The sequence below is a fragment of the Helicoverpa zea genome, chromosome 5, assembly GCF_022581195.2.
Source record: "Helicoverpa zea isolate HzStark_Cry1AcR chromosome 5, ilHelZeax1.1, whole genome shotgun sequence".
NCBI classification, from domain to species: domain Eukaryota; kingdom Metazoa; phylum Arthropoda; class Insecta; order Lepidoptera; family Noctuidae; genus Helicoverpa; species Helicoverpa zea.
The window spans coordinates 2,472,115-2,481,555 of NC_061456.1; positions in this window are offsets into that span (position 1 = coordinate 2,472,115).

The following is a 9,441-nucleotide window of genomic DNA, read 5'->3' on the forward strand; positions in this document are numbered from 1 at the left end:
ATTTTTTTGTCAATCAAACTTTTTGCTAATTACGAAACAAAGAGTAGGAAGCTGTTTTTTTTTCTAACGACTTCTGTTCGTGACAGTACATTATAAAATGTCGTGATTGTCCAATGGGGACAATATGCAGATAAATAGAGTTATTGATTTATAATTAAATTGTAACAATAATATGCCACGCCCTTTCGTGAGGTAGCCATGAAAATAATCGTATAGTAATAACCGCATAATAAAATGACAAATGGTTCTGCAAGGCTATTTAAATTGGCACGCGGGATTGTTAAGCGTGTTATTTTTTTTATAATATATAGATCATGTCTATGGTTAAAGCCTAATCCAGGAAGTAATTTACAGGTTTGCTTCATGTTGATTAACGAAAAAAAAACTTTAATTATAATAAAGCAAAGGAGTTGGTACACTGGTCAAGTGATAGAATTTTGGAGGTTTTGAAAATCAATAATTACACTCTAGGTGTGAATGGACCGATTGACGAACGCATTTATTAAAATAACTTAGGTACTTTTTTATGATGGCAAAAACCACCAAATGACCCCACCCGCTGTGGGTTAGTAGCGGTGAGGGAGTGTCAGACTTTTACTTACTTAAAATCCATTATGTTCCGTCGCAGGCCTTTAAGTTCTAGGGCTGCGGTAACTCTTTCGAACAATTCCGTAACCCCGGCGGGCCTTGGCCTGTTGGGCCCCACTGGGGATAACTATGGTACTTATACTTATAGGGGAAAAATGTTGCATTGCGGCGATCGCCTGAAACTTTCACTGTTCTTAGTATTAAAAAAAAAAATGTAAACGACTATTCCCAATAATATAACCACGCATGTACTCATACTCTATGTACACACCTATACTCAAAGAAATTTTACTCAGAATCATCTTTCATTTTAACTTCACGTACATATTTTCCTCAACATACGCAACTTTCTTAGTACCTATTTACCTACTGTCAAAAGATTTAGCAATACTCGTGGTTTATCGCATTTTCTATACGAAAGGATTAGCCATCAATAGCTGTCACTAAAATCGACCAAGCGTTTTCCTTATTATTGAGCAATACATACATAAGTATATTTCGCAAAATGGGTAAATCTTAGTTTAAAAGTAAATACCGTGTTTAAAATAAGCCACCAACAGCTTTTTAAAACTAAATTAAGCCATAAACATCTTATCACAATCTTAATTTCTTAATTATGTCAGATTCAACGAACTTTATCACTTTTTATAGACTACTCAACATATGCTGAAGATCAGGGCTCTTACCAGCTCCACAGTTTATATTTATTGTAATGCAGCTTCTTTATATACTAACAACGTTTGTATACTATAATATGTATGTTAGTCTTTAAGGTATACATATATCTATGGGCCAATGCAGCCTGGACGTAAATAGATTTGATTTGATTTAATATTTTTTAGTTTAGTTTAGAATTAATAAGAACCCATCTGCCGCATTAGGCACGTCCTGTAAGGGTACATGTAAGGTTGTATGTGTAAATAAATAAATAAATAAATAAAAATTTTCATAGGAGATTTGGATTACTTCAGTAAAGTTAGACAGGCAGTCATTTTTTGTAAAATCTGGGACTCGCACATACTTAGGAGCACCATAGGAGAACTAGGTAGATATTCCAGAAAATGCGAAGTCTATGTAAAATATCGGATTCATAATAGTCATCATATTGAGAAACATGATAATAACCATTTGATAAGGCGCTAACAGCTGTCCACAGACCAATAGACAAGTTTTCTTACACTATTGTACAATGATGTCATTTGTCATAGTTTATGTTTTTTTTATGTTATAGAACCGGCCTTCTGGTATTTAGGTACAAGATTGGAAATGGACACCTGTTACACGGTTCGATTAAATTTTGGTTTGATTATCTACAAATTTTTGATTATTATATTACTCTTGTCTCGTGTCGTAAAAGGTCAAAAGTTAATGCTGTAAAAAGATTTTATTATAAATATAAATTTAAATTAACCTACTGTACGCATGTAGGAAAATATTATTTTTTGGTTAATTTTATTACAATCATTTTACTAACACTTACCTAAAAGTAGCACTATCATCCACATAAGTATTAGAGGTAAGTTAGGTGCGAATGAAACTATTATCTGCAGCGTAAGAGCGTTTTAAACTTGATCAACAAGAGAATTAAGTTGAATACAATTTCAGATTAAGTTACCGAGAGATTCTGAGTTAGACATACCCTAGTTTTAATGTAGCTGGCAACTTTGTTCAATAAGACACGAGTGTAATCAAAAAGTTAATTCGTTAGGCTCGTTTTATCGCTATCTCAGATATTTAACAAAAAAAAACTTTTTTTTTAGTTTCCTTAAGTTTATAATTTTTAACTGACGAAGAAGTAAAATCTCTAACCCAATAAATAACCCGACACATAGTTTCGGCCGTGACCTTGTGACACGCGGCACTTTCTTCGCGTGTCGCGTGTAACCCCAGTGTGTTATGTGTTGAACATCAGGCTGTTATGTAACGTAAGGTAATGTTTGCTGATTATATTTATTTGGTGATTCGTCTAGACGATTTATAGGCAGTCAAGTTAGTGGATAGATGTGAGGCTGAGTAGGGTGCGAATTTGGATGTTCATGCAGAAATAGTGCCTGTGTAGAAGAAATAAGGTAAATCTTCTGAAAATACCCGAATTTGTAGACGTAAGACAGGATTTTCAGACTTTTTGATAAAAAAAGATGAAGTAGGTTGAAAATCAGCACTTTTTGAAGAACAAAAGACAGCCCCAAAACGCGCGCCCTTCTTCACTTCTTATGTGTTTTTGCTGGGAAGAAAAAGTGGTGATATGGCAAAATTCTACCAAAAATATTCGCTAGCAAAAATCTAATCCACAAAGGTAACAGGGCGCAAGAAATTGTCATCGTAATCTTCAATAAAAATGCCTATGATATATAAATAATTATTATGCTTGTGATAAAAAAAAAACATCTTTTAGCACTACAAGCTACCACAATAATAAATTGATGAAAATACTAGCTTTTTAAAAACCTAAGTAAAGTTTTACCTATTTCAATGTAGAAACCACAAAACTACATATTGCTATAGTATTGCATTACTGTGAGCAATTTTAAGTACTACTACTTCTAAGGCTACTTGACACTTTAACGTGAGCTACTGGTCTGAAGATGCTTTAAGTGTCAAATAAAATAGTGCATTACCAAATATGTGTGTGTAATTGTAAAACTTGTAAATTCTAGTTATATTATATTTACAAACTGTTATATTTAAAAGCGATGACGAAGTTATAAAAAATATACAGTATTAATGATGTTCCGGTAGAAATATTCTACTATTTCGAAAAAAATCCAAACATAAAATCTGCTCGTCTTTATACTTACAGTTAAATACTTTGCAAATAATGCATAAGCGGTCAACGGCGTGTAATATAGTGATCAACCTTTCTTCATACATAAATAACGATACAAACAACGCTATCAGGGTTGTCACATACCACGTACAATTTTCCTCATATCTGGTAAATTACATATTTTTTTAGGTTGTAAAATTGACTTTTTCACCGACAAAATTTCGACACTTAAAATAGGGGGTAACAATGCGTTATATCGATAGAAATGACAAATCATATTATGTATAGATGACGTGCTAGGCGCCACCAAAAACTGATAGACATTTCAGTCTCAAGTCAAAGTCTATCTTAATTAATGTCCGCCATTAAACAAAATCTATGTTTATCTCGCCTTTACTAAGCACCCCATTAATTATCTATTTCAAAAAAATGACAGACTTGTGTCTAGTAACCCTAATACATATGGGTAACGGGTCCGGCGCCGTATCACATTATGTATTAACAAATTAATCAATCAGTCTACAAAATAAAATGTGGCTAGATATTGCATTTCTAGACATAACTTAATCTATGGAAGAATTCTGCATTATTATGTATGTTTGTGCAATTCTGAATGACCATATAAGGTTGGTGTCTGAAGCTAAAGTTTTGTAATGATCATTAATTTTTGGACGTGACAAAAGACGATTATAAATTTACTAAATGCTTTACGATATAAATACATACTACGTACATGACATGAACCTTATTATGAACAAAGGTTTAACCTTTGTTCATAATAAGGTTCATGTCTGTGAAAATGTTTATCTAGCAACTAATTAACGTTCACTTAACAAGCGCATACAAAATTAATTTTATTGAAAAAAACACAGAAGCGTTAATGAATTGTGCTAATTGACAATGAATGTACGAAAATATTGAGAACGGTTTGTCGTACACGTCTCTAACACAATGTCTCTGATACAGGTCTCTAAATAAAAAAAAATATAACAAGTTGTTCCAACCAATTTCATTATTTTTAAACCGTTCTTAGATTTTGGAACTCGAGATTTGATTATCTCCAGATATCCAAAACTATAAATATCTACTTGTTTCATTTGTATTAACAGAATTACCAAACTTTTCTCTAACTACAAATTACCTTCCCACAAATAAATAAGCTGTTGAATGTTATTTTTTTGTTGCATAAACTTAATCCTTATAAATTGTCGTTTAAAGAAGACTTAGTTACCTTGAAATATGAAAATGAAAGTAATGTTTGGTTACTTAACTAGCTATTAGGTATTTAGTATATTTTTTTGTATAAATAAACTTGTCGATTCCCGTAGTTTGCAGTTAAGTGAAATAAATGCATTGGCCTAATACTTACCTATTTAAATTATTCCTGTGCAACAATATTTATTTATCTACATAATTTCGTAGGAAACGAATGTTCGACACGCCCACAACTTTGTATAACCCGGATTTAAACAGAATTGAAACGGTCATAACTTTTGCTAATTGTGATGCCAAAAACAAGGTTAATTGTTGTAACTGTTAAATCACTTTTTAGTTAATTTCAACTCTTCAATCACGGAAATAATGACCTTCGATTTATAAGCGAAATAATGTCGGGAAAGCCCATAGAACTACTTATTCTCTACAAGTTTAATTAAAATAATCACCATGACTAATACCAAGCGAACGAGAATTCAAATGAAATGATTTTCTTATGTAGATTTTCTCCAAACTAGTTTTAATCCAAGTTTACTTATTCTAATGTGTATCGCATAATGTCACATCATTGACATAGCTACATAATTTTGGCAATGAATTGTAAATTAAATGTCATAATAATGTACAAGTTTTAAGACTTCATTATTTTCTTAAAACTGAACACAAAACGTCTGTTTTCTCCTTTTACTGTTTTCCTCTGACGAGCTTAAGGCTAAGGTGGCTCAGCAACGCTTGTCGATTACCTACTTTATATTTCAGAAGGCAAGTTAAATTACTGGGCTGTCATTTGAATATATTTGGCAGTCGTTACAGGATAGTCAGAAACCAGAAAGTCTAACAACCACACTTTCCAAGGACCATTGGGTTGCCCACGGAACCAGATCAGTCGCTCCATGTAAAACACTGATACTCATTTGCATCCGATTGGACTGGAAGCTGACCCCGATATATTTGGGAAAAGGCTAGGCAGATGACCTAGGTAATTTTTAACAAGATTCACAAAAGCAATTGTGTCGGACATAGAAAAGCGGATTAGCAGAATATTATTAACACCTATTAAAACTAGTTTTTTTACGACAATAGTCCGATGGAATGCCTCTTAACTGACCTATCCGTCTACGCCACCTGAATCGAGTTCATTGACCTTTACACTACATCGTTCAAAGACAACCAAAATGCAATTTTACCAAGAAGGATGTTCTTTTAAAGTCCAATGTTACCAATAAATTATTGGTTTAAAGTACATTGCTGGTCGAAAATTAGTATGACAATTATGTTTTTTTGTTTTACAAGTAATGGTCAGTAAAGTGGTGGGATTTCCGCGTCGTCGTGGGTGGGGTTTGCGCAAGCGCAGAACGGCGCCTCACGCTCAGTCCGTTTAGAATCGAATGCGATATTATGTGACCAAAGAAAGGATGGTCGATATGATAATGTTATGCATAGTGATGCAGTTTTTAGAGAGTTTCATTGAGCGAAGTTGCGTTGTTTTTTTTTTGTTTATTTTAAATAGGATGGAACTAGGTTACCTAGGCAAAATGAATTTAATGATTTAAAATAAAATGTTTTAATTACATATAATTGGGTATCAATAAAAAAAGCTTTATTACTAATTATGCTATCACACGAAAACTACTAAAGTAATAAATGACATTTGGTAGATAAACAGATAATCTAACGCATGAGAAAGTACATAGGCTATTTTTTATGCGAGGACATAGGCTACTTTTTAACCGGATACGAGAAGGTATAGACTCTCTGGAGGCGGCCTGTTTTAACAGCTAGATTTACCATACCATACAAACTTATAACACTAATACAAACCTCCCAGAAAATGCCAACCAAAAAAAATCGTGCAACCTCAATTTTAACCCTGCAACAGGCGTCACAACACGTATGTGTCAACCGCAGTGTGTCAAGTGCGCGTGACGCAACGAGACGCAATGTTAGTGAAAGAACACGCGTCTAGTGTTTACTGACGTTTGTCTGTGTGTCTGTAAACTAGGAGTTTAGTATAGGCAGAATAATAAAATATATTTGTTGTAGAATTCTTTTTGTTTTAAATAAGTGTAAATGTTTTGTCGCTTTTTAGCACGGACACATATTCAAAGTTCATAGTTTTCTCGAAATCCCTTAAAAAAGGCTTTGGACAGTAGTAGTAGTTGAAGTAGACAGACAGGCACAGATATTTGGATTCATACATTTATTTTTTGTCAAAATACGTGTAACATTGCAATGAATATAATTATTTAACCTCACAATGAGTGTTATTATTACTCAAGAATAAATTTTGAAAGATAACTGAAGTTAGGGTTGAGCTTTGTAAGGCTATTTATGTTTAAAACTGCCATCACAAAAACTTACTACGTAATACACCTACGGGGGGTCGCAGGTAAACCACCAAAGTTTCCCATAGACAATACTATTGTCTATAAATAGAGGCGGTCACAGTCAATAGAAATTGGTCACAGATCATTTGTCAGAGGTTAGCAGTAGACCCCTGCTGTTTATCAAGGATATTACTAATAGAATAGTAAGTAAATAAGTACTACCTCACCGTAGTTATTGTTAATTTTGTGGGCCAAATAGTTAACATTAAAAAAATACCTGTTTTGAAGAATTATACATTCTATTGCTTTTGAGGTTCAGTATATTTAGAAACTAAAACTTACCAAAAGAAAAGTCTTCAGTTGATAACAAAGTCGTTTCATTTTGACTTCCTTTCGATCTGAAAAAACAAAATAATAGTGTGATTAAGCATAATATTTCTCTATCCAGTCTGTTCTATTTTCCAAACCATTGTTACGGAATTGAAAAAAGAAAGGAAATAAGGAAAAAAATGATGAAATAAAGATGGAAACAAAATAAACACAGACAAAAAGATATTTTATAATCCTTGCACTGAGATCTCTTGGGACAAATATCCAGGTTGACTAGTCTGTTACTCTAACCTCGGACCTTCTATGACTCTTACTTAAAACTGCTGGACCATTCAAAAGTTAAACTTAACGATAAGGATAATCCCATAAAGTCATGGTTGCATTACCAAACAGAAATCCTTGTAAGGGCGTTCAGTTAGGTAATAATATCCCATGGTTTATGGTGACCACGTAAATATACGTAATATCGTGTCGTAGTCAAGGTTTTGGAGATAGGAAACAACGAATATAGTGTGGTGAAGTTAAATTGGGTGATTTTTTCTTTTATGTTTTTGCTGTCTAGTCTTTATAAGTAGTCTAAAATTGAAGATTCTTTAAAAGATTCTTTAAGGACTATCTATTTTTTTAATACTAGTTAGTCTTTACAAGCAGTCGAAAATGTCAGAAACTGCTAAGTTGTGGTATGATTTCCCTATCTCATTGAATATACACTGGGGCAACAAGTATTGATATTCTTCTATTCATTTTGATTAATGGAGATGAGCTAAGATTACGGGTTTACCAACAATACCGTTTGATTGTCTCTAAGTAACTGTAGGGTTATATCTGTCATATAGTAATATTATTAGGCTGAAAAGTTTCTTTCTTTATTGGTTTGAAGTCACTTATTTAGGTAGCCTGAGTACTGCGAGTGATCCCGCAGGTAACAGCTAGTTTTCTATTCAAATAAGACAAAAAAGTCACGTAACGTCAGTAACATATTAGGAAATACCATCGACCTCTCATATAAACTGCTATAATAGAAGAAATAACAATTATATTTGTCTGAGATCGACCCGATTTCAAGCATTGTTTGTGCGATAATATCTCAGTCGTGACCGAGCGAAAATTCGGCGTTTGTAAATATACCTAATTTGGTTTGCTTTAGTTGCATAAAAGTGTGATTCATCATGCATTGAGGTTTTGAAGATTCTCCTATGCGAAGAGAATCGTTTTATGAAATAGCGAAGCTTATGAAATTTTTAAGATTTCGCTGAAATCCACTGGATTTGTAAAAGACCGATAACTTTGATAGAAATTGAAAAAAAAAAGAGAATACGGGTAAAAAATTTAAAAAAGTTCCCAAGTGCCTCTTGATGAATAAGTGAACTTTAAGATGTACATAATTTTTGTTTGTGTTAGAAAATATACCTACTTAGTATGATTTATAAATGGAACAAGCAAGTACTTAAAAAATAAATAAATAACGAATGAAATAAATAAAAATAACCAAATTAATTTTAAAGAAAGATTTATCCCCAAATTTTCCTTGAGGCAGGACAATATAAGGCTGCTTCACAATGGGTACTTTCGGTACAATAGCTCATTTCTCACAGCGATCGGGTAACACGTTATATGTTGCCTCACAGCATGCGAGTATTGTGATCTTATGTTAATTATATTCGATGCTTTATTAAGAGGCTTGCTGCAGTTTTAATACGATGATGCGCTTTGACTTAAATAAGCGCTTCCTAAAATCCTTACCAATATTGTAAATGTTTCGCCAAAGTAACTCTTTCATCCCGTCTGTAACGCTTTCACGCTTAAACTACTGAACCAAATTAATTAAAAGGTACACAAATAGCCTAGTCTCTGTCTTGAGAAAGGTCATAGGTAATTTTTCCGGAAAAAGCTAATGTCATAATTATATTGATAGTCATCTAGTCTAAAAGTGTTTTTTTTTTTTTTTTCATCTAAGGAGCCATGTACCCTTGTGAAGCTATCACAAGGGTATAACTTGAGTACCTAATACTGTAATCACCGTGGCACTGATTCTCTAGACTTAACGACCATATACAGGGTCAAACTAACCCCAGATCGGTTGGAAAAAAACATAGTAAAAAACAGAATGTTGCGAATGTCGCACTTAATACAAAATTAAATAATTAAGACGTTTACGACAATTTTATAGCGTGAATAGGCTCTTAAATCTCTTTGTCACTGGAGTTTCCCAAA